This window comes from Protopterus annectens, chromosome 7.part1, assembly GCF_019279795.1.
Source record: "Protopterus annectens isolate FY-2018-M chromosome 7.part1, PAN1.0, whole genome shotgun sequence".
Lineage (NCBI taxonomy): Eukaryota > Metazoa > Chordata > Ceratodontiformes > Protopteridae > Protopterus > Protopterus annectens.
Window position 1 is genome coordinate 293,936,397 of NC_056740.1, and position 26,679 is coordinate 293,963,075.

The window sequence follows — 26,679 nt, forward strand, 5'->3', positions numbered from 1 at the left end:
ACACACACACACACACACCCACACACACTTTGCAAATGATGATGACTGTGTTCTGCCCTTTGCACATTCATTGATTTAGGGTTGCCTATGTCTGATGCATAGAGTGGCCAGCTAATGGTTGTTTAGTCAAAGGTCATGTTTGGATAGGCACACATAATAATTTTCACATTTTATAGTCTGCTTTACTTCAGTAATAGTAGGTAGCAGTAGTAGGTAGTAGTAGTAATTGTGTAGCATGTATTTGTGTAGTACAGCTTGCTCAACCCCTAGTATGGATGATGCATGTTTTAGTAAAATGAGTTTTCTTTGAACTGTATGACTGCAGTTTGCCATTTGTGTCTTAATTTATTTGTTTTAATTCTGTACTGATAAGGTTGAATAGATACCTGTGCAAATGACACTGACATTGGCCTGCACCCTGTGAGATTGTTTGACATGGGTCTGTTTAGTCTGGTGCAGAGTGGCAATGAAATGTATATGACAGTAAGACTTTGTGTTATGTTTGGCTGCATGATAGTTGGTGCCTGTATTTTCTGCATCTATCAGTAATAGTAATGACATTCCTATACAGATAATCATTGTTTTTTATTTAATCCAAAGAAAAAACACACCAGCTACTAAGATTAATGGTCTGTAAATGCCAAAAGCAAATGTGAATAAAAACAGATAAAAATAAGCGTGAATGAACCAAAACACGGCCGGGTAAAAATCTTTAATGAAGGTAAGTACTTTAACAGGTTAACATCCTGCTTCATCAGACCCAATAAGAAGAAGAATAAAACAAGTTCAGAATATATTACAATTTGAAAACTGTCAGCCAGTAAAAATGAGAAATTAATTCTGACATCATCTGTAGTATTGTGGCCAAATCCTACCTTCTCTGTTCTACTTAAAGGTACAGAACTAGCTACATTTATATGTCACCTTAAAATATTGCATCACAACAAAATCTAAAAATTATTAACAAGACTTATAAATATCAAAACAAATAAATATTCAACAATTAATATAATAAACTGTATCCAAATTAAACTATAAATACTATCACCTATAATTTGCGGTTAGCGGTGTTCTTACCAAGCTTGCAACTACCTATACAAAATATTCTTCATAGGTTCATAGGTTCATTCTTTGGGTATAATGCACATTTTCATGATATATACTAAAACCAGAAAAAAAAATCATATATAAATATGAATACTAACTAAAATGTCAACAAATTAATAGCGTTATTATTAAAAAACAATACAATGCACTATGACATATGTGTATCGAACTAACACTGTAATAAAATTCAACCTGCATTGCGAATGCTACCAATAAACATTCAAGTATAGGTTTGTAAAAATGATCAATATATTTTGATTTCACAGACTTAAGAAAGGATTCTTGGGGTACCTGATACTGAAAGTAAACTTGTATCTGCCGAGCTATGTGCATCGAAAACAAAACTGTTGGCATGAATGTTACACAGTGAAGTGAAAGGCAAGCTGAATATACATAATAAAATGTATGATAACATGGACTCAAAAATGCTTACTGCACAAATAATGAAAATAAGTGCCTTTTAATCTAACCACTGATAGAATAAGCTATGTATGATATGTTTTATTTGCATAGTTTTTATATAGAACAATGTTATATATTGATTAGGTCCATTCAAGGCATTTTTCTTTCATTTATTGTTGTTAAAGGCAGTGACTCTGATACCCTTTTTTCTTACTTCCAGTTTTTTTTTTTTCAGATGTTATCTTCAGGAGATATAGAGCAGTCTATTTCTTCAAACTTAGAGACAAGATTGCTATTTCTGACAAATTGTTTTGCTTCTTCCAGTCTATTAAAAATCATAATACCAATAGATGAAAATATTTTTAGTCTTCTGGGGTACAGCAGATGGGACTTGACATTATTTCTTTTTAAAAGTCTAATTAATTGCTGAAACTTTCTCTTTCTCTCTAATGGTTTTGAAGCATAGTCATTATCAAATCTTATAATGTATAATACCATGTTTAGTGAAGATTTAGACCAGGCTGTTTTGAGTAGATCTTTCTCCAAGAATTATAATTTCATGACTATAGATCTCAGTAGTGCAACATAATTTGTAGAAATTGACTTGCCAATAGCTCTATGGACTCAAATCCAACAAAAGCCTATCTTCTATGTTTAAAACTGAGGCATCCAGCTGGTTAAGAAAACTATCATACCACTTTCTTCTTTTTTTTTTCTGGAACTTCAAAAATTCTCATATTTGTTCTTCATTCTCTGTTTTCTAAACCTATTTTGTTGAGAAGCTACATTTATTTGGGTCTATATTAGAACATCGAAGTTTCACAACTTCGAATGTTCTAATATTGACCCTTATTCAGCGATTGCTGAAAATAGCAAAGCTGCAGAAAACCGAAATTTTTCCTAGGGAAAGAATTTGGTTGTCCGTTTCTGTCGCTTCACTATTTTCAGCACTGTGGTGGAACATTACGGGTCGGGTTCAGGTAAGTGTGCGATTGTGTGGACGTGAGGGTTAGGGTGGGTTAGGTGAGTTAGGGTTAGGGCGCGGGTCAGGTAAGTGTGCGATTGTGTGGACGTGAGGGTTAGGGCAGTGTAGGTGAGTTAGGGTTAGGGCGCGGGTGAGGTCAGTGTGCAATAGTGATGGACCTTAGGGTTAGGGTTTGGGTTAAGGTAAGTGGATAGTTAGTGGTGTATGTACAGTTTAGTTAGGGTTAGATGTAAGATTTTTAGGTGTATGTGTGTGGATTGCTGTTTGTTTGGTGTGCTTGTGTTGTGTGTATGTGTTTCAGAACAGCAATTTTTTTCCCTAGGAAAAAAATCTGCTTTCTGAATGTTCAATGTTGTCAGTGTTCATTGAATATGGATTGATATTAGAACATTTGAAGTTCTGAAACTTTGATGTTCTAATATAGACCCGTTATTTTTAATAAGAATTCAGTGTAAGCTTCCTTTTCTTTCACCCTTCCATCAATACCATTCACAATATTTTTTCTATATCACTAGTCTGAGTGTTTTGTTTTTCTGTCATATGGATTAACATTTATTTTTGTTTCTAGCTATTGTATAGTATCAACTTTAGCTGGAAATTATCCATTTTTGTAGTAAGATCTAGTGGAGTTAGTATCTGTTGAGTGTTCTTCATAGATGTTTCACCATGAGATGACTTTGAGGAACTCCTTGTGGGAATATTCCAAGTGCAAAGTTTAGGAAAGAAATGTAACAGGAAAATGCTGAGTTTTTAACTAGTTTATCTTCATAAATCAATTTGCTAGTATATTTTCATAAATCAGTCTTAAAGTTGTTCTTCTATGTTCATAGGTTTATACTAGGCTAATGACCACCATCGTCTTTACAAGTGTATAATTGCAATCCAATCCAGTTTTGTCCCTGAGTTCATGGATGCCTATATGGTGGGGTATGTTAGTAGAGAGGTTGCTAAAGGGTATGGGGGGTATGTTAGTGCAGGATTAATTTACTTACTCTTGACTTCTGTCCATCAGACACATGGGGCCAGACTGTTGGTGAATTTTCGATTTCTTTCCCAATGATCAAGGTTTCTTTTGAATTGGGTCAGGAATGAACTCTGCTTCTTGTAGATGGAGAGCTTATTCCATAGCACTGAGACCCATTGAGACAGCATGTTTTATTTATGTCACAGGCAAAGTTCACATCCTTGGATCTAGTGTTTCTGGTGTATGTTTTGAGGATGTTCAAAAGATTCATCAGAGCTAGATCTGAGGATGCTTATATGCTAGTCACAGATTGTACCTCAGTAACCTGTAGGAGACTGTGTACAGAAATATGGCCTTAAAGCAATTTGTGCAAAACAGGGTATTCATGAGGAATCTTTGAAGGAGGTCCAACTGTTTCAAGTGCCTGGTTAGGTAAATGCCAAAGGGGACATTGTACTCAATGATGGGTCTGATAAAAGACTGAGCAGAGTAGACTATAACTTCCTTGGACCAGGATGTCATAACCCTGTTTATGAGTTGGATGACACAGAATGATTTTTCTCACTATCTTGACTACGTTTTGGTTGAAGACCAGATTATTGACTACATACATTCCCAGATCCCTAACTATTGGATCAAGTGATTGTGGTCTTTTGTTGATAGATTAATTACTTTGGGTAGACAATTTCCCAAAGGGCACTATAATGCATTTTCTTTCAGGCTGAGTTTAATCCATGGCTTTAACACAAGTCATTTGTTTGTGTTAGGACCTCTTGTAGGATGTTGCTGTTATGAGGGGAATCTATGATAGCTCCCAATTTAGTCATCTGTGAAATTGATGAACCAAAGGCCTTTGACATTAGCCTTTACTTCTGAGAAGTAGATGCTAAGCACTACATAAGGTACTCAGCTGGTGACTGGTCTCCTAGTGAAGGTGGTCTCACCAATCCTGACATCTTGGGTACTATCTGTGAGCCAGCCAGGAATCCAATAAGTTACACAGGGATTTATTCCTAGTTCTACAAGTTTTTCAACAGTACCTGAGTGAGGTATTCTATCGAACATATTGGTCAGATCAAGATAGGTGGTATGCACCATTTTCCCCTCAACCATAACCTTGGTGAACCTCTCTGTGACACCCATGCCCTGGCCTAGCAATGAAGGAGCCTCAATTGTCACCACTAACACCAGAGAGGGCATCTCATATGAGAGGAAAGGATAACAAATACACACAGTAAAGTACAATTTCCCTTAAGAGCACACAGAGATCACAGTCAGTCCGGGGCTGGTTGCTCCCTTGCTCCCCAGGTCCCCAATAAGACTCCCCACTGGCACAGCTATAGGGTCCAGATCTCAGCCTAGCTGGGCAAGCTATAATCTCCAGCACCCTCTCTGTCCAACCAGTGCTTCATGTCCCTGCCCAAGTAGCTGACACTACCATACATTGAGATAAGAGTTTACACAACCACACAGACACTTCCGGGGAAGACTGGCACAGGTTCTACAGCTATGCCCCTTTTACCCAGACTATATGGTAGTAATTACTGCCTCCACCCAGCTAATATTATCAGCTACTCAAAGTCCCTTAAAAGGGTGTCCAATTATTACTGTGCAATATTATTATCCAATTGGTAGATGTGAGTAACAGTCAAAGCTTATTTGGAGTGTCTTGGACAGTAAACTCTATAAATATGCAATGTACTCTAGAGCTTAACTCATCTCTACACAAACCAGCCACAGTTAAAAGGTTTTAAAATATTTAATAATGAATAATTAAAACCACAAGCCAATACTTTCTACTATACAGTGCTAGTCAAGAGTTCAGAGATCACACAGAAATAATTAAAATAAATCAGTAGTACAGTTCTGACATAACAGAAAAACACATAGTCTAATCTTCACTAATTCCTAGCTACCTCTAGGAGAAAACACAGTTCTAACATATTGCTTACATAAAAAGAGCATAAGGCAGTGCTGAGTTGGATGTCCAGACAAAAACGCTTATTAATCTCTGGTTCTCACTGTTTAAATTGCTACTTTCAGTCCTGATAAACATTACATCATCTTTTTACACTTCCTGGAGTTCCCAGGCTACACATTAACTACATTTACATTATTTTACACTTAGAGCAATAAAGGACATTCCACATATAAATTCTGGTCATTAACTTTAGCCTTAAAACAATAGGCAGGAAGGCTTCATCTAGCCGGCCTGGAGCTGAGTTGTAAAACATCAAAGGCAGTGATAAAATAATTTTATTTGTTAGCTTTCTTTACAGCAGATGGCAATGTTGCCACATTGTTTAATGTTCAACATTCATATTTACAAATGATAGAATTATATGCACAATTCTATCTGGCTAGGCTGGCAGCCTTCACCCATCTCTACCAATCTTCACACTTTCAAAGAAGTCTACCAGGATGAATATTCAAGACCTTCCCTTAGCAAAACCAAACTGGGATGGGTCCAATGTCTGTAGATTGCCAATGCCCTTGTTAATCATTTCCATAATAATTAATTTCATGGGTTTGCATATCAGATTTATTAAACTGATGGGTTGGCAGTTCCTGGGATCAGTTGATGATAAACTCTTAAGAAGAGGAATGATCATTGCCAACCTCCATTCACCTGGTACATAACCTCTTTTGAGGCTGTGGTTGAAGAGTGCCTCAAGGGATCCTGTTAGGTGTTGCTTAGGCTATTTAGGAGGCAACTGGTGATATTATCAGGGCTCTTTGAAGTAGTGTTTTTGGCCTTAGTGAGTGCCAACTGTATCTGCTCTCTGTTGATAGTTTGGGGGATATGTTAGAAGAGATTTCACAGGGAGTAGTGAGGGGAGTAGGGTGTGAAGTTAGAGCTAAATTGATCAACTAGTGGATTCGCTCAGTCATCCTGGCCATTGAAGGTTGTGCCATTTTCCACCAGTTCTGCACACTGTTGAGTGTTACCTATAAGGTTCCTGACATAGCTGATGAAAGCCTTGTGATTGTCCTTAGTCTGGGCGGCTATCCTAACCTCATAATTGACCTTCTTGGACTTTATTAGACCTCTTAATTTCTTATTTAGTTGAATCACAGAACTCTTGTCTCTGTGAGATTTGCTCTTTCTGATTTTTGCCATGATGTTTTTCTTTTCCACCAGTGAGATTTGTTTTTGGTGTTAGGTCTGGGCTTACATCTGGTAGGTATGACAGCCTTAATCCAGAAATTCACAGGTTAGCACAGGGCTTCTGCAAATAATTCTGCACAGGTAGCTGTGTTCTCAGGGTTGGGGTGCTCTGAATTTTGGCAAAGTGTAATGTAATAGAACGTAATTTAGTAAATAGTTTCTAACTGTTACCTGTTTAGTTGGTTTTCCCAGGTTGATTTTTGTTTCAAGGGAGACAGCTTTGTGGTCCAACTTCACAAATGAGGGCATGACATGGGGAGGGTGCAACACTCTACCATGTTGGTGAGCGCTAGGTACAACATGTTTGATCCTGTGGTTGGTTCATAGGTTCATATGTACATAGGTGGTTACTAGTCTAATGGCAGCTATGTAAAAACCATGAGTGGAGTGCACACTGTCTGATTCAGGGTACTTGTGTTGATAAAGTCCAGGAAAAGTCATGTCTGCAAGTTAGAGAGACTTCCCCTATTTAGAGGGATAGTTAAAGTCTATAATGATTAGGTTATTTGGTTGGGTAGTGAATGCCTCTTGTAGGTCTAGGAAAGTATTATAAGTTTTGTGGGTCATAGAGGGTGACCTGTAGCTCACCAGGACATGTTAAGGAACCTTGTGTATGAAGGCATGGGCATGGATGAACATGACATCATCCTGTATAACCATCCTGGAGTTGTATTTATTGGTAATGTAGATCAAGGCACCTCCACCCTGTCTGTGCTGCTGTTGGTCTAAATGTGTGGAAGGTCTAGTAGCCTTTCTCTGCCAGAGTACTTCCTGTAGCTTTAAACTAGGTCTTGGTGACAACACAGATGCCTACATTTCCAGAGTGAGGAGAGCTTGTAGGATGCAAAGTTTCTTGTTTACGCTACAAGTATTGAGCAGCAATATCTTAAAGTTGCATTAAAGACATTGTTTCCTTTTCGCACTCAGTGTTTGCCTCTTTCCTGCAGAAAAAAATTTTTAATGGCTGGCCTATTCACAAGCTCTGCTACTTATCAGCAATCTTGGATCCCTATTCATAATACTATTTATTTATAGTGTAAGAGTTTTTATATTTCTGTAAACATCTTAACAGACAAGTGACACAGACAGAACTGCTTAGCCTCATGAAAATGCTCACAGATGGATGAATGAAATGCTGCTGAGCGTATATCTGTGGTTTGAGCAGTTACTGAGATATTGTAGATTATTTACAGAACATTACAAAAAAATCATATTTACTGTTTTTGTTTTTAATTATTTATTACATTTCAAAACTTAAATCTAATGAATGTTACCACTAGAAAGATTAATGTGTGTTGAAGAGTTTGCCAGTTACATTTCTTGCAGAGATATGAAAATGTATTTGAACTGTGCAAATTTAACTTGATTTATTTTAAAGAAAAACTCAAGATACAAGCATTGGAAGGTAGAGAAGAAATGTCAAAAGCTACATTGGAGCTAATGAGTTACAACACTGACAAAGCTGATACATTACACTGGACATAAATGGTGTTCCTAGGTCCATGACTATTCCTTTGGGAATCCCTATCCGGGACAAAAATAAAATTGTTTCGCTATAGACTGAGATCTAGATTTTGAAGGGGTACTGCTTTAGGAAATTATGTGACATAGTCAATAATCCCTAGAATGTATTAATAGGCATTACTAGACTTTATTAATTGACCCACAAGATCCATGGATTTCAGCTTCAATAATGGGCATAGGTATTAGCTGACTTCTGTAATAAGATGTGGTGCCATCTTTTAACATTGTGGACAAGCTGCACAGAAGTTTTCAATTACTTTCATTATATCGAGCCAATAAAATCAAACTAAAATTCTACCCTGATTTTGTCCATCCTTTAGTGTCCTTCTAAAATATGGTTATGTGCCAGTTTTATCACAAGTGCTTTAAATGTTTTTAAAATAACTGTTGGTTCAGAATTTCTTCTTTGTCTTTGTCTGCCTTGTACAAGTTTGTCTTTCTCTTGCTCATTTATTTCTTTATCTATTCTGGCTACATTTTCTCTGGTCCTGATTAATGCATCATCTTCTCACCGTGCTTTCTTAAAATTATTATTGCTAATATGCCATGTGTGAAACACTTTCATCAGTACACTGACATGAAGTAGAGAGTATAATGTCTTCCACTACAAATACAGGCACTGGGTTTTCTTCCTTTCCAATTCCTTTCTCTACAAAAGGCAAAACATGACAATGATTTGCTGCTGCCTTTATTTTGGCAATACATTTACTTTTACTTAGAAACTTCAACTTCTTACCTGCTGCTGATATTCCTGTTTCTGACAAGCCCTCTGTTTTGCAATACAGGGGGAAACACACAACTCTATTCAAGTTCCATTTATTTTCTTAGTGTATTTATCACTATCACCTTCTGGCACACACAAGACAGCTTTTGTTACTCAAATAGCTGAAATTTTCTGACAATGTTTTATATTATGCACTACAGATTATTTCCATTCAGTTGCTGCACTGACTTCTTTCACTAATTTGAAAACTGGGGTTTTCTCCTACTACTACCTTACATTTCACTTAATCAATAACAGTTTTCTGACAACACAGTTTCTTTTTTTCCCTTTTGTCGAAGCTAGATTCTTATTCCCTATGACATTTCTAAACCTGTCCCTTTCTGTTTGTCAGGACTGTATATTTGTAACAGTGTAGCAAACTGCTATTCTCCCTATTTTCTGTGGTTTTATTATAGTCACATTGTATCTTACTGTGGCTCTTCCCCTCAATATTTATACAATGCCTTGGACTGAAGGAAGTCTTGGCCAATTATGATAACATATATTGGATTAAGTACTGCAGATACAGGATGCAGGGCTTTGCTCAAGAAAGTTTGATTTTCTACATATGTTATAGGATGCCCTTTCACATTCCCATGAAGCCACATTGCTTCACATTTATTCTGTCATCTGTTTTATGTATTCAGAGATATGGTTACTTAATAGATGTGAGAATGAAAGAGTTCCAGGCCACCAGTAGAGTCGATAAACTTTTATATAAATCCACAAATGAGCGCTTTCATCTCCATACAAGACGTCATCAGATAAAACAGCACAGGTGCTACACTTACTTTATATAATTGTCCTAATTACTAATAATTAAAATTTAAAGCACCACATACAAATATGGTTTAAAATGTTGTAAAATTCATATACAAATAATGTAAGAAAAACATTTTATCACCACATTGCTTAAAAAATTCAAATGATATCAGTTTTCAATTTTAAATGAATACTTTTACCCCTTACATAGAATCTGTTAGATTATGTACTGAGTAAATCAAACTTGGCTGTCTTTGCTGTCAGTACAGGTTTGATACTCACATATTCGTTGAGACCCGGGGGAATGTTAGCCTTCAATCTCAATTGCCATTTCAATTCCATATTCAATAGTATGTTTTTCATATCCCCACCCCTGATATTGTGCTTAACCACGTCAATAATACCAAATTTGAAACTACTAAATGACAGACAGGAAACTGAATGTTTGAACAAGGTGCTGATATCTTTCCCAGTCTTGATGTCATAGAAGTGCTCGTACATTCTATCTTTCAAAGCTTTTTCAGTTTTTCCTATGTAGAATGCCCAGCACTGCATACATATTGCCAGGTAAACTAACATCTTTGTGTTTGAATTACCCTTACAAAATTTGACTATGCTGTTGAGTCCATTATTCAAATTTATACTCTCCTCCTTTAAATGTGCGGACATTGGCTACACCTACCACACAAACTAGTAGCCTTTTTAATTTTAACATTGTTCTCCACCCTTTCAAACATCCTTTTAAAATTAGTTCCTGTCTTAAAGATGAAGTTAGGTTTAGTACCTACAGCTTCATACAAATCTTTGTTAGTCTTGAGTACACTCCAGTTGGCTCTCACTATTTGAATGAAACAATCAGTGAACATATTGAACTCCGTGACACAAGCCCCCTGAACATTTTTTGCTGTGTTTTGTTCTACAACTTTCGTAAAAGGTTGTCCTAACAACGCTTTATACTTTGTACCCCAGCCTTTATATACTTCTTCCAGAATTTCACCTACTAATTTTCTTGGGTAACCTCTTTCCACAAATTTTTTACCCAAGAAAATAAATTCTTCAGACAAGTTATTGAATTTGGAAGTCATCCTAGCTATTCTGACTGCTTGCCCTTTGATGACTTCTTTTATGGAATAGTGGATGGTGACTTGCAAAATGCAAATAACTATTGCACCATGTATCCTTACGAGTTTGATTTACTCAGTACATAATCTAACAGATTCTATGTAAGGGGTAAAAGTATTAATTTAAAACTGAAGATTGATATCATTTGAATTTTTTAAGCAATATGGTGATAGAATGTTTTTCTTACATTATTTGTATATGAATTTTACAACATTTTAAACCATATTTGTATGTGGTGCTTTAAATTTTAATTATTAGTAATTAGGACAACTATATAAAGTAAGTGTAGCACCTGTGCTGTTTTATCTGAAGAAGTCTTGTATGGAGACGAAAGGACTCATTTGTGGATTTATATAAAAGTTTATCGACTCTGCTGGTGGCCTGGAACTCTTTCATTTTTATCTTTTATGGTTTCTACATATTTTTGTGTTTCTCACTGATTTTTCTACATTTGGTTCCAGTTGCTCCCACCCATAATAGCTTTTGTGGTGATTTCCTGGTACTGGTGCTACCACTATGGATAACTCCTACAGTGATTCTACTATCATCGACCACGATGAACATTTTAGCCCTGGTTGTTTGGCCAAAACACAAAAAGTGGCCAAGGTTCGTGAAGAAATGGCTACTTTAAAAGGTGATTTAACTAAGCTTATTGACTTGCTTAGTCAAACGGAGCCAGTAGAGGGAGCCAAGTTACTTTGTACCAAGCCCTCCATTGCTCCAGAATCTCGATTGGCAATCTCTACGTCATCTCCATGCTCTGGTGTCAAGAGCAATGGTGGAACTGAGACAGATGCAAGAGGTAGTCAGCGAGGTAACGGGAGTAACAATGGAGGTGTTTTTGTGACTCGGTATCCTCGGACCCAACCGAACAATGTTTCAGTGGAATATCAGGTCCGAGTGGTGCAGCAGACAAACATTAGACCTAAAGGTACTGTTTCCCACGTGTAACTTTTTAAAAATGGCAGTGTGGTTCAAAGCAATTTGGTGGAAACAGAGGTTTGTCCCCCACTGAGCTCTGTACAACTGGTGTGTTTCAAAGATGTTATGGAAAGGAACTTTGTATTCAACACATCTTTTTCTGCCAACAATTTTAACAGCAGTATGGTTGGCCATAGTGTGGATGTATTTAATGTGCCTACTTTAAAGGATATGATTTTTTCATTTGAGAAAAAGTTGATCAAGTACAAATGCTTACAGATAGACAACCGGTATTTGCACTGTTGTATTAGTCACAAATTAGTCCCACAAGGACTTAGAATGTATAAATATCCCTTTGGAATTGAATACTCTGATGTAGTTTTGAAAGATTTCCATGTTTTTTTTGATGAGTGTGGGTTAGGGTTGATTTCCAAACTGATTAAGTACAATGAAACAACATTGGTTAGGTTGTCTAGTGAAATTAATAGACTGAACAATGACATTCTTAAAGATTTACTGTTTGATGACTATAGGTACTTATACAACAAAGTTTTGAAAAGAATTGATGGTAGGATAAATAATGTTTTTGTTAAGAAGCAAAAGAAATTTATGAGGGACAAGGAACAATACAACAAGGGTAAAATGTACTCAGGTCCTGTTAGTAATTTTAAAGACATAAACAAGACACATGATACAGTACACACTAACCAGCGTGGCAATGTTGAACCATTAGTTGAGCAAAGATTATATACTTACGATAGGGGTAACGTGTTTGAGGGTACTCCAAATAGACCTCTAGATGAATTGGATTCTTTCTCTCAACCCCACGACCATTTTTTAGTTCCCAGGAGGTTGGAACGGCTGGTAAGCAAAGCCAGATTATCTTACGACCCAGGTTATCCAGCCAATTCTTATGGGAACAATTATGGATGGAAGAAGGTGGGGAAGAAGGGGGAATAGCGGTAATGGAAAACACTGATGGTACTGTGTCTGAATACAAAGGGTTTAAGATTTTAATTACACAACGTGTATTTTAGGGAAACATCACTTCAACCTGTTTTCTAAAGGTTTTAAATTTGTTAGGTCTTGTTACGGGGATTTAGCCAACCTTTTGGTAGATTTCAAGTTATACCTTAGAAAATTAAATTTGAACATGGTTTGCAAAAAGATTGTGGGAGATTATCACACGACAAATAGGGGTCTAGTTAGAAATAGTACTTACAACCCACCCCTCCACCCATCCATATTGCTCCTGTTGTAAACTCAGATAGTTACAAGAATAACAGCTTTACATTATTATGTAGTATTTTTTGAAGGTTATGAAGTCTGAAATTCAAATGTCTGTCGCCATTTATTATTTAGTGACTGCAATTTTCCTGTTGGTATCCCACAATTCCATTGGAGTGGGTGGGAATTACATGATTATACATGCAAATTTTATGTTAATCAGCACACCCATTTTTGGCCAGTTGTACCTATTTTTCATGGGCCTTTGTCCAGATTGTTGATGTTTCCAGGTTGAGAAGTATGGCTACTGTTACAGATTCTGTCAAATTTTGTAACAATAGCAAAAAAAAAAAAAAAGCCAACAGGCTGGATTCAGTAAACCCTACTGTGAGCAAGGGCTGGATTCAGTAAACCCTACTGTGAGCAATGCATGGTCTCAATGCCTCTGTTTCCTTGGCCTACATACTTAAAATGAAATCTATTAGCTTATTTGTGGGATTTTTTTCCTTTCTTTGGGGGTGGACTGGTTTGTACACGCAAGTAGACAACTAGAACAACTCTGTCATCATACATTCTTTTTTACTTGTTCACTGCTTTACCTAGTGTTTTCTATGAATTATAATTGTTTACATTTGTTACATGTGGACAATTTTATTAACCTTTTATACTTGGAGGTTAGGATGTGTGTAGCACTTTAAACACATAATGACTTTGAACAGGTGAGGATGCACCTTAAGGGAGGAGATTTTATTATATATAGGAAGACTTAGTATTTTCAAGTTTTCAATCTTGATGTAGCCCAATTCACACTGAGGGACAAAAGTGCTTAGTTTGTTACTTTTACACAGTTTTAATAAAGTCTTTATATTTTACATGGATTGCCTGGTTCATGTTGGATGTAAGGAGTAGTGAACTGGACTCATTGGAGTGTCTTTGTGTTTTATCCTACTGCATTAAGCTACAAGACGATTTTGGCTTTGTGGTGTTTTTACTTTGCATTTGGTCCTGTAGTCTGCTACTATGACCCACAGCACTGTTTCCCAAGGTTTGGTTCTGGTTCTTTGAAGTTTGTTTTCTGGTTATACTAAACTTGCTGATTTGTATTCAGTAAGTGGCTCTACCCAATGTACAGAGCTGAGCAAACATGGTAAACATTGTGGCATGCTAATTACAACTTAAGCAGCTAAATTGTATAATCAACCAATCAGAAATGATGGACCTATTCAACAAGCTAAACCGCAATCACGTACGCTTAGTGTAGCTTTTTGCCTTGTATTCCAAGACCTATTGGAATACAGCCATGGAAACTACACTACAGGAAAAGAATGTTAGGGACTGCTGCTGCCCTTCTGCCTGTGTATATGCAATAGGCTTAAGTCTATGCTGCTGCTGCTGATAGACCTTGGGCAAGAAGGAGAAGGGTATTTAGATCCCTTTTAACTTTTAACAGTTTGTGTGAGGTAGAAATAGTAAAGCACTACAGGGTGCATAGAGACATTCTCCAGGAACTCTGCAACCTCTGTTGTCCTCAACTGAGAGCAGGGGCAAACTGAGGGGAACCAGTAACTATGGAGACCAAGGTATGTGTAGCACTTAGAATTTTAGCTACAGGAACACTCCAGAGACCAACAAGGGACATACTGGGGGTGTCACAGGCTTCAGCATCCAGAATCCTACATTAATTCCTGAATGCTATACTACAGCATGCCAGTGACTATATATATTTTCCCCTTACCCCTGAGGACAGATATACAACTATACAGGGTTTCTATCCCATAGCACACTTTCCTGAAGTTCTGGGTGCCATAGACTGCATGCACATTGAGATCAAAACACCAATCAAGGAACAAGGAAGGGTCTACATAAACAGAAAGGGGTTCCACTCCATTAATTGCCAGGTCATGTGGAATCCTAAGGGGATAATCCTGAATGTGTATGCTGGCAACCAGTTACCACAGTTCATCTGGCATAGCTCTCAGCTCTACCAGAGGTTTTCCAGGGGTGATATCCCACAACACCAATTACTGAAGGATGCAGAGGATGCAGTCAAACCATGGCTGATGGTGCCCATCAGAAATGCACCCACACCCACGGAGGAACACTATAATAAGGCACACATTCAATATAGAAATATCATAGAGCATTTGTTTGGGCTGCCGAAGGCATGGTTTCTGTACCTAGATACATTGAGATGTAGTACGATCCCAGTACTTGTTCTGAAATTATCACAGTCTGTGCTATCCTACACAGTTTTAGCCTGACAAAACAGCTACAACAGGAACACCAAGGGGAAGGAGCACACATTCAACCACCTCTTTAAAGGTCACCAGCCACACAGTTGAGGACTCAGAGGGGGAACCACCAGCTGCTGTGGGTGTAGGTAGACATAGGCATACTCAGTATACCCTCACCCTGGCCAATAGGCAACGGACAGCACACATGCCACCTAAGGGGTACAACTTTCATCCTATGCATATACATACAGTAAAACTGATGCCAGGCAATGCTCACAACCTTTACTTACACATGTAATAGCTATATACTCATAGCCGGCCTTAGGCATAGGCCAACTAGGCAGCTGCCTAGGGCGCCATTCTAACAAGGGCGCTTTTGCAGTATTTATTTGCTGTAAGTAGACCAGGATGGGGGGCACCGAGTGGTGTAGTGGGGGCGCCAAGTAACCCTTTTGCCTAGGGCACCAGTTGACCTAAGGCCACTCCTGTATATACTGCTAGCATTAGACAGTTGTAACTGCATGGCTATAGAGGTAAATGTTGAACCTGGAGCAGGAAAATAAATGTGTAAGAACTTGAATGAACAGCAGCTACTTGCATACTGTTACTTGAAAATGTACCTGAGTAGAATGTGGGTGAGTTATCCAGCAGTGACGTTAATATGTGACAGGACTGACTTATGATAATAGATTTCTGCTGTTTATCAGCTAACATGCCTCATGCATCTAAAATACCTAGAATAGAAAAAGCAGTCTAAAGTCTAATTATCCCTACATTCTCACAAGTGAAGCAATAAGCCTCAATGAGGTATCAACAATTTCAAGGTAGCAGTCACAACACTAAAAGGCTGTAAGAAATCAGTAAAAATTTCACAATGACATATACTAAGCACCCAGGTAGCTATACACCCTGTGCATCAGACAATGCATCTAAAAGATAGAAATAAGATGATGACACAGTTATCACCATTTGCACAGGAATTGGTTTGGGAGTGCAGGAGGCCTAGGCTGACACAGAAGTAGTGACTGTCTGTAAGTAAGAAAGACAGGCAGGTAGAAATGGAGCTAATTATCAAATGGCCATTGAGACAGAATGACCTGCAAGTCTTATGAATGCCTCATGTACCTGTTATGTGTGAGTGTCTGTATGGGCAATTCTAAAATATGTGTGTGAGTGTCTGCATGAACACAGCCAAGCTCTGTGCTAGCTCTACATCTTGGCATGCTAGACAGGTGTGAGCCATGCATAGTAATGGCATCAGATCATGGTCATCACCTCCAACCGTGAGAACTGACTCTGCCAGAATTTGCACTGGCATGTTCATGCCTATGGTCAGATGTGGCAATGTTACCTGAACATGAGCAATGTCTGATGGACAATCTCTCCTCATGACTATGTCCAGGTCTATGACTCCAGGGCCTACCATGTCTGAGTACAGACACCTCAACTACTGATGGAGCAGTGGAGGTAATGTCACTGTGGGAGTGGGATTGGGCATTGCCATGCTGGATAACAATAGATGATGTTGTGGACCTATGACCACATGGATGCTGTCCCCTTCCCAGCATATGTTCCATCACAGACACTGCTCGCTCCATTATTGCATTATTCTGATCAATTGAATTTGCCACACAGTGGAGGCAATCATGCATGGCAGCTTGTGCCACATCTACAACCCTAAGCATGTCCTCAGAGGCTCTTGTGGAACATGTCTGTGCCTTCATGATGGCCCTAAACATACACTGAGTAGCATATAATGACACACCAGGATCAGGCGGCGGGTGGACAACAGGCATCCTCCAAGCACCTCTACCAGCCCTCCTGTACAGCACCTCACCCACACTTTGGCTATGGCCAGAGTCAACTGACACTGAAACTTCAGTAACCACACTACTCTGATCAACTGTGTCACCCTCTACCTGTCCACTATATGAGTGCTCAGTGGAATGGGTATGCTTAGGCATACTGATTGTTTCTGAAGGAAATCCAGGGGATGTTTCAATCACAACCTCAGTGTCAGATTCAACCTCTGCACCCCCCCAACTGTACCTCCATTTGGCCATCATCATCATCAGATCCTACTGATACTCAGACATCAGGTGGTAGGAGTCCTACATTTCAACTGTCAAGATCACCTATGATAATAAGTAACAAACACAGGAATGAAATTACTACTCCACTAAGTATTAACCCAACATATATGAACAAAAAGTAACACTGGTCACATAATCGCAGATTGTACAGCAATACTCATTACACCCTCCTCGCACATACAGATAATTATATATCTAAATAATGCTTAGTAATAAACAAAGAGATATTTGCTTCCCATGTGCAGATGTCTGCATACTTTGTAGGGAGGATGGTTCTGGAAGAAATGAAGCAAGGGAAGGATGGCAATTAAGTATTACAATGGGAATAACACAGGGAGACAGTGAATACATGATCACCTATATGTCCTGTAAGAAATAGCTGAAACTGAAACTTAGCTGAGACGTCCACCTATACCCATGTGTGCTGAGCAGCTCCCTTGTATAACTCTATGACTGATCAATAGATACATATAGAAAAACATGTATCACAGGAAGTAGTAGTCAAATTATATATTTTATTCTACCCTGGGCCATCTCAGAAGCAAAACACTAGTGTAGGGGATATGTACATTACATTTCTCTCCAATACCATAGGTAACCAAGTACCTGTGCAATACTAAAGTCTCATGCAAGTAAATGTTCAGTTCAAAAAGTGTTAAAATGTGTTTCTAATTATGTGCAATATTAGTCTGTCTACCTGCATGTCCGTGATGTAATAGCTGGGTGTTTCATGTGTAAATGTCTGTGAAAACAGTCTTTATGTTGTCTGCACATTGAGTCTGGAGGTATGGAATTTCGTTCAGTTTTTGCATTTGTGTGATTTCTGAATGACAATGAAGTTTACTTTGACTTTGATTTTTGACTTTGCCATTGCAAAAACAAATGTTAAGAACATAGTCGTGCTTAAAGTATAACTGGCCTGTCTCAGAAATGTAAATGCCTGCCAAAAATACCTATGCTAACAGTGAAGTATAAGAAGTATACAGATAAACTTTCCATTTTCTTCTGGATATATAAATATATTTGTAACATTTTACAAAGTCTAAAATGTCCTTGAATAATACAAGCATATCTAAGCAGACAAATGATAGTTAAAGGAATATCAAACTTCTGTTTTCTATAAATTCACAAGTCTCCTCACCTTCAAGTTCACTACCTATACTGTTATTTTTTTATAGTGCAGATTCAGTCCTCTGAGCATTGTGAAGATACAAATGAGGTGTGAACTCATTAGAATTGCTGAATACCAAACTTTGTGTAACAGATGTAAACATAGTATAGTCTCTACACAATTTTGTTAGGTGCTAATGGCTTGCAATTTGAATGATTACTGTGTGTGTGTGTGTGTGTGTGTGTGTGTGTGTGTGTGTGTGTGTGTGTGTGTGTGTGTGTGAAGGAATACACAACAGCAATTCTGACATCCTTCCCTGCAGTAGGTGTGTCAGTGAGGATACACTAATGCCAGTGAGCTTTAAATAAAGCAAATCACCACATATCTGCAGTGGTGGTGCTGAAGTAGTGTTGTCGCCTCACAGTAAGACGCTGTCCTGTTCGATTCTCAGCCTAAGCGTCTTCTGTGTGGAGACATGCGTGGATGGGCGTACCTTCATTGAAGGTTGTGTGTCAGAGCTGGCAACTCGGTACGTAAAAATCTACTGCCAATCATTAGCGGACCGGAGTTCCGCTGTGGCAACCCCTAACCGGGAAAAGCCGAAAGATACAACAACAACCACATATCTGTAATATTATGACATAATAGCATGAGCCTCCTGCCTTAGATGAAAAATGTTGTTCACTGTTATGTGATTTTATCACACTTTGAAAGGAAAATGATAGAAAATCCAGCTGACTCTACATTTCTGATATTAAAGCAAAGCTAGGGAAAGAATGATCAGAATACAAAAAGAACACAGAGCTGCATTTCTGCAAACATATTCATAAATGCTTGTGTGATCACTCATTGCACTAAATATGTTAGTCACTCATGTACAACCAAATGAGAATGTCCAGTGCATAAACTAATACTGGATATAAAATGTGAATTGCTTATATGCACATGATTTGATTGATGTTGCAAAGCTCTGTCTGTGGCAAGGAGAGATACCACACTCTATGTTTTATAATTTCATTAGTCTGATGGTTCAAATCCAGAGCTGTGTAATTATTTAACCTTTGTTTAACTTTTTTATTTTTTTATTTTTTATTTTTCTAGCTTTACCATTTGTGTCTGTGGTGGCAGTGATGGATGCGTTTAAAGTGGAGGTGGGATTACATCAAGGATCAGCTCTGAGCCCTTTCTTATTTGCAATGGTGATGGAGAGGTTGACAGACGAGATCAGACAGGAGTCCCTGTGGACTATGATGTTTGCAGATGACATTGTGATCTGTAGTGAGAGTAGGAAATAGGAGGAGGAGACCCTGGAGAGATGGAGATATACTCTAGAGAGAAGAGGAATGAAAGTCAGCAGGACTAAGACGGAATATATGTGTGTGAATAAGAGGGAGGATAGAGGAATTGTGAGGATGCAAGGAGTAGAGGTGGCAAAGGTGGATGAGTTTAAATACTTGGGATCAATAATTCAGAGTAATGGTGAGTGTGGAAGAGAGGTGAAGAAGAGAGTACAGGCAGGATGGATTGGGAGGAGAAGAGTGTCAGGAGTGATTTGAGACAGACGAGTACCCGTAAGAGTGAAAAGGAAGGTCTACAAGAGGGTAGTGAGACCAGCTATATTATATGGGTTGGAGACAGTGGCATTGACAAAAAGGCAGGCGTTAGAGCTGGATGCGGCAGAGTTAAAGATGTTAAGATTTGCACTGGGTGTGACGAGGGTGGACAGGATTAGGAATAAGTATATTAGAGGGTCAGCCCAGGTTCGAAGGTTTGGAGACAAAGCCAGAGAGGCATGATTACATTGGTTTGGATGTGCTGAGGAGGGATGCTGAGTATATTGGGAAAAAGATCCTAAGGATGAAGCTACCAGGTAACAGGAAAAGAGGAAGGTCTAAGATACGGTTTATGGATGTGGTGAGAGAGGACATGCAGGTGGTTGGTGTGACAGAGCAAGATGGATTAGGACAGAAAAAAATGGAAACAGATGATCCACTGTGGTGACCCCTAACGGGAGATGAAAGAAGATGATGATGACCATTTGTGCAGCATGTGGCTTCATAGAAACATTAAGAGCATACATTTTTAAAATGTATGTCATTTGCCTTAAGAAGGGCAAGCATGCTTAACAGCATTGTGCAGCATTCAGTACATTATACCTGTGACCCAACTGTGTATGTAGCACAAGGTGTAAATAAGCTGAAGTACACAATAGATAAACTAGTTAAAGCATGGTTTGATTTCAACAGTAGTTATTTTTACTAAGGAAGAAACATAACATAAGGAGTATATGTTTGCTATTGCCTATTAGTTTGTGCATTACTCACCTGTTTGCAAACATGGTTCACTACTTCAGGAAAAAAAGTGAAAAATGTTATTTGTTTTGCCTTCCTTTATGCATACAGGCTGAGCGGCGATGTGAGGCCATCAGCACTCTGGACAGTACTGAGTGTAGAAAATATACCTGCTACCTAGTTTTCCATGTGGTACCAGGTGTAAGTTCATGACCAGAGCACAGGAGAACCAGACTTCTAATCCACCATACTCCACTTTTTTTAATTAAGGCTGTCCTACTGCAATCTTTCACAAAACATAGAATATAAAGCCATTTCTACATACTAGTACCCATGTATAGCAGGCTGATTGAGCAGACACATTATGTGTAACTGGTGCAGCATGACATTAATGATTATGTAATTATAAATGTATTCTCAGACCTGGGATGGACTTCATAGCTTACTGACAATCATCTACACCCCTCCCATAAAACAAGTATAACTGTAAAACAGAAGGTAATGTGTGGTCTGAACCAGAACTCAAAAATCTACTTTGAAAATAATACACGTATATCCATTTCCAATATAGTGTTACCCATTACTCCAGCATCACACCTGAGAATGCATAAACTAGGACCTTGTCAGGTCACACACACATACATAATTAACTGAAGTATAGCGCTAGTCACCCTTTAAGGTGTATCTTTGCAATAACCATGGTTGGCAAATGCTTCTTCTGTGGCAATGAGGAAAATTCACTTATGTGGAAATGTATGCATTCTCTTTTTTTACATATATTTGAATCCCACATTGTACAAATTACTTTTAACAGTGTGTGTGTGGGGCCCCACAAAATATGTGCCAAGTCATCCCATTGATTCCTCCAAAGTCATGTCTTAAAAGCCAAGTCATTTAGCATATTAGTGTTGACCACTGGACAAAATGTGACCAGGTATAGCGGCACACGTCATAAATTAATGCAAAATGCCAAATTACCCTTCCTGTTTCAGAAACTCCCTTTCTCTTTGTTTGGCAATGTTTCTCTCTGCTTATCATTCAGCAAACACTGTTGGCATAGTTGTGCAGGGTTGTGTACTGGCCGTAAAATGCATTATCATGAACTGTCAGGAAAACACTTTTATTGTTGTTGGAGGACCTGTGCAGACATGTCAGGAGGTGGAAAGGATGGCGCTAAATTCAGGTCACCAAGGTAGGGTGTGGAGGAGTCCAGAATATTTGTTGCACTCTTCATAAAGAACATGAACTGTAGGCTGCTGCAGGGGGGGGGGGGCTATACCAGGTCTCAGTATAAGAGATAAAGTAACTTTAAATGTTATGGAATGCTGTATATAGCCAAGACTGGTATGCATATTGCTTTTATGTCCCTTTTTCTGTTCTTTATTTTACAGCCTCTCATGAAATTTTAGTGAACAAAGGCCACCTGATGAGAGATTAGAAAGACCCAGGCAAGGGGTATGTATGCAGCACAAATGAGCATGACTGTATTAAAATTATTGTTATTCAGTGCATTGCTACCAACTTAAGCATATAGATATTAACTGTAAAAGCAACTATGCATATATGAGGAAAATTCACTTATGTGGAAATGTATGCATTCTCTTTTTTTACATATATTTGAATCCCACATTGTACAAATTACTTTTAACAGTGTGTGGGGCCCCACAAAATATGTGCCAAGTCATCCCATTGATTCCTCCAAAGTCATGTCTTAAAAGCCAAGTCATTTAGCATATTAGTGTTGACCACTGGACAAAATGTGACCAGGTATAGCGGCACACATGTCATAAATTAATGCAAAATGTCAAATTACCCTTCCTGTTTCAGAAACTCCCTTTCTCTTTGTTTGGCAATATTTCTCTCTGCTTATCATTGAGCAAACACTGTTGGCATAGTTGTGCAGGGTTGTGTACTGGCCGTAAAATGCATTATCGTGAACTGTCAGGAAAACACTTTTATTGTTGCTGGAGGACCTGTGCAGACATGTCAGGAGGTGGAAAGGATGGTGCTAAATTCAGGTCACCAAGGTAGGGTGTGGAGGAGTCCAGAATATTTGTTGCACTCTTCATAAAGAACATGAACTGTAGGCTGCTGCAGGGGGGGCTATACCAGATCTCAGTATAAAAGATAAAGCAACTTTAAATGTTATGGAATGCTGTATATAGCCAAGAATTGTATGCATATTGCTTTTATGTCCCTTTTTCTGTTCTTTATTTTACAGCTACTCATGAAATTTTAGTGAACAAAGGCCACCTGATGAGAGATTAGAAAGACCCAGGCAAGGGGTATGTATGCAGCACAAATGAGCATGAGTGTATTAAAATTATTGCTATTCAGTGCATTGCTACCAACTTAAGCATACAGATATTAACTGTAAAAGCAACTATGCATACTTTCTTCTGTAGCTCTTGGTAGTTGTATTAGGCAAGTATGATAGTGAATTCAAATTTGGTGGGTTCAATTTCCACAAGTAACCAATGCATTCAAATTCCAAAACTACCATTTTTTAATCTTAATTCCAGCAATATTGGCTTTAATGATATGTTGTTAACTTAATCTGTAGCATCCTTAAAAGCATATATGCAATATGTGCATATATTGCATATGTCATATTGCAAGGATTATACAATCCTCTTTTGGACTGGGGAAGCTGGATAGCTAATATAATAATAAAAGTAAATGTATTGTAACAAAGCATTTGAATATGACATAAAATGGTTCTAATCTGTCTCACTCTACCCCTTATCTCTTTTTTTAAATTGTAAGACACCATTCTGATGTCATACTTTTCTGCCAACAAAAACATGCTTTTCAGCACAGGGAAATAGGCCAACCACTGTGGCTCAGCTTGCCTCCCTCCACTGGCTGCTGCACCAACACCCAGCACCTCTGGGATACAACCTGGCTATACTGCCTCAGCAGCCCCTGCACTACCTGTACTATCCACATCAGGTAGCATTGCCCTGGCTGCTGGTACATTGGCACCTTCTGGGAGTATTAGTGGAAGCAGTGATTGCATCACCCACCGGGGGCTGCCAGGGATGGTCCGTGATGTGGCAGAAACTGACACTGGTGCCGTCTCAGCCATCTGGAGAGGTTGCTAATTAGAATGCAAAAAACACTCCTACATCAAGCAGTCTCACAGGGAACTGAGAAAGGGAACAGTAATGACAGTTCTGAGGGTGAGGACTAGATTTTCACTGTCCCCAAACTTGATGGGCATTTGCCTCCAATGTCCCCATACCTATCCCCAATCGTGGTAACCCCCAACCTTTTGTGTCCATCACCATCCCTGCATCTGTCTTGTTTGTCCTGTTTGTCTGCACCTGCTTCCTTTCTTACCCTACCTACCTGACCCTGACATTCCTATGTCCATTCCCAATATTTCTCTCTTCTTGAAATAAAAAAAAAAATGGACACCTGTCCCACAAAAAAAAAAAAAAAACTGTCCCATACTTAGTTCTCCATTTCGCATATGTGTCTTCTCAACACACTTGATTTGGATTTGGTCCACTTGACTATATGACATGACTGCATTGTTGTCACCCTTCTGTGATGTGATGACAATCCAAATTCATCAAACATTCTACATGTGTTCACGTTACAGTGTTAAAGAACTGGATAGCTATAGTTCTTTCCTAATTCCCTCCTCCAAATTCCTTTATTGCTTCCCTTTTGTTCTTCCACCTGCTTGCCATCCACTTCACCACTTTCCTATCTATCCCCTTTAAACACCTTTCGTCTGCTCAAAAAACAGAATCCAATCCCACACACATGACCAGAAATGGACCAGAATAAAGCCTCCTTTTGTCCTCAGCATTTGTGCAGAGTTTGACATCATGCAGTGATGCCAAGTTGTGGCGAATGACTCCTGCTGTGCTATGGCAAAAGTTGGTGAGTTTTTGCCATCAGCCACACTAGTCCGGTTATCTCTGTGCAATGTCACTTAAAACTCACTGTGCTAATGGAACACAGAGTTAAACCAGAGTAAAGAAACTACTTTTAAACAGACTGCCGAATGCATCAAAATGTAACTTGCTATGTGCAGTGTTGTCATAAATTACTTGACTGGAGTTTTTTTGACAACAGTTTCAAGATTTAATTTCCAGATGCATCTCTCATCATTTCTTAGTGTGATGTTATATGTGTATGATATGTTTAATCATCCACATATTACAATTTACCACAGTTATGAGTTCTCATGGTGATAAACTCCACTCAGACAGGAATGATATCGCATACATAGCTGCATGCTGACTCTTCTTTTTTGAGAGATGTCTTTCATTTTTGTGTCTTATTTTACCTGTCTGCTACAAAAACAATGAAATGCATATTTTTGTTATCATTGCTGAAATTTCTACTACTATCTTGCTTTGATTTGCATTCTTATCTTGTTCACATCTTGTTTTCTGTACCTCTTAATTATCTGTTATTGCACTACTACTGCTTTTTAAATTGTCTTGCAATTAATTATTAACTATGTTAAATTTGTTTTTGTGTTTATAAATCTCTGGAGCTTTTCTCTTCTGGTCTCCGCTGCAAATGGGCCTCTGGTTCAGTTGGACCAACCCGGTTAACAAATGTCAAATACATAAATAAATAAATAAAAATATATTGACTACTGCCCAAAAATGAGTATTTGAAGTGACATCCATCCCCACTGTTATCACAGATTTATCTAACCTTGTTCTGCTTGGTATAGGTTCATAGGTTCATAGGTTCATACTAGGCTATCTGCCCGAGGGCATTTACAAGCCTAGCCCATCGTTTTGTGGCTTAGGCCACCCCTTTAGTATGGGGAACTATACCCATTATTTTTCTGTGCCTCTGTCGAGCAGTGACACTGAGGTAATCCCTGGGGTATATCTGCGATCTCCCATCCATTGGTCAAGATTTCTCTTGAACAAGGCCAGCGAGGTGCTCTGCCTCACATGTACCGGGATTTTGTTCCACAGCATAGGGAGTCTTTGGGTGATGAATCTATCCCTCCAGCACGTCCTATTAATAGCCGTGTCAAGGTTTAAGTCTCCGCCCTTGTGGCTCTGATGGATCTAGATTTTTGAGGTGAAGCATATTCATCAAATCTGGGTTTGACATGGCCTTGTATGTTAGGCAAAGGTCACCTCTGAGCAAGGTGGCGACTGAATAGAGCTGGAGTTCTTTCAGTCGGGCAGCATAGGACAGATTTTTGAGACCCTTTATCCTTTTGGTGAGGAACTTTGTGGCCTCTCCAGCTGCTGCAAGTGTCGGGTCAGATACATTCCGAATGGGGCATTGTACTCAATCATTGGTCTGATGAGTGATGAGTAAAGGGAGACTATGACCTCCCTTGATCTAGATGAGAATCCCTTCATGATAAGGTGGGCAATGTAGAAGGTCTTCCTAACTACTTTAGCTACATGGGTGTCGAATGACAGACTACTATCAACCTGGGTCCCCAGGTCCCTGATAACTTCTTCTGTGCTCAGCGGATTGCCACCTATTTGGTAGCTAGGGGTAACCTTGTTTTTCCCGAAGGGTATGACTATGCATTTTTTGGCATTTAACTTTAGGCCGTGGCTCTGGCACCAGTTATCCGTTTCTGTGAGACCCTTCTGAAGGATATCTGTGTCAGATGTGTTTTCTACTATGGCGCCCAGTTTGCAGTCATCTGCAAACTTTGTCAGCCATAACCCTCCTGTGTTTGCTTGTACTTGGAAAAGTAGATGCCAAACAAGAGTGGGCCCAGGACTGAGCCCTGTGGGACACCACTTGTGACAGGCTTTGAGTCTGACATGGCGCCAGCAGCTCTGACCCTGTGGGTTCTGTCACTCAGCCAGTTTGCAACCCATCTTGTGATGTATGGGTTGACATTTAAGCTGATGAGTTTTTCAATGATACCCGAATGGGGTATTGTATCGAAGGCCTTAGCCAGATCGAGGTAGGCTGTATGGACTGCCTTTCCTCATCAATGGCTTTGGTGACTGTTTGAAAAAGTCAACCAAGTTTAAAAGGCATGATCTGC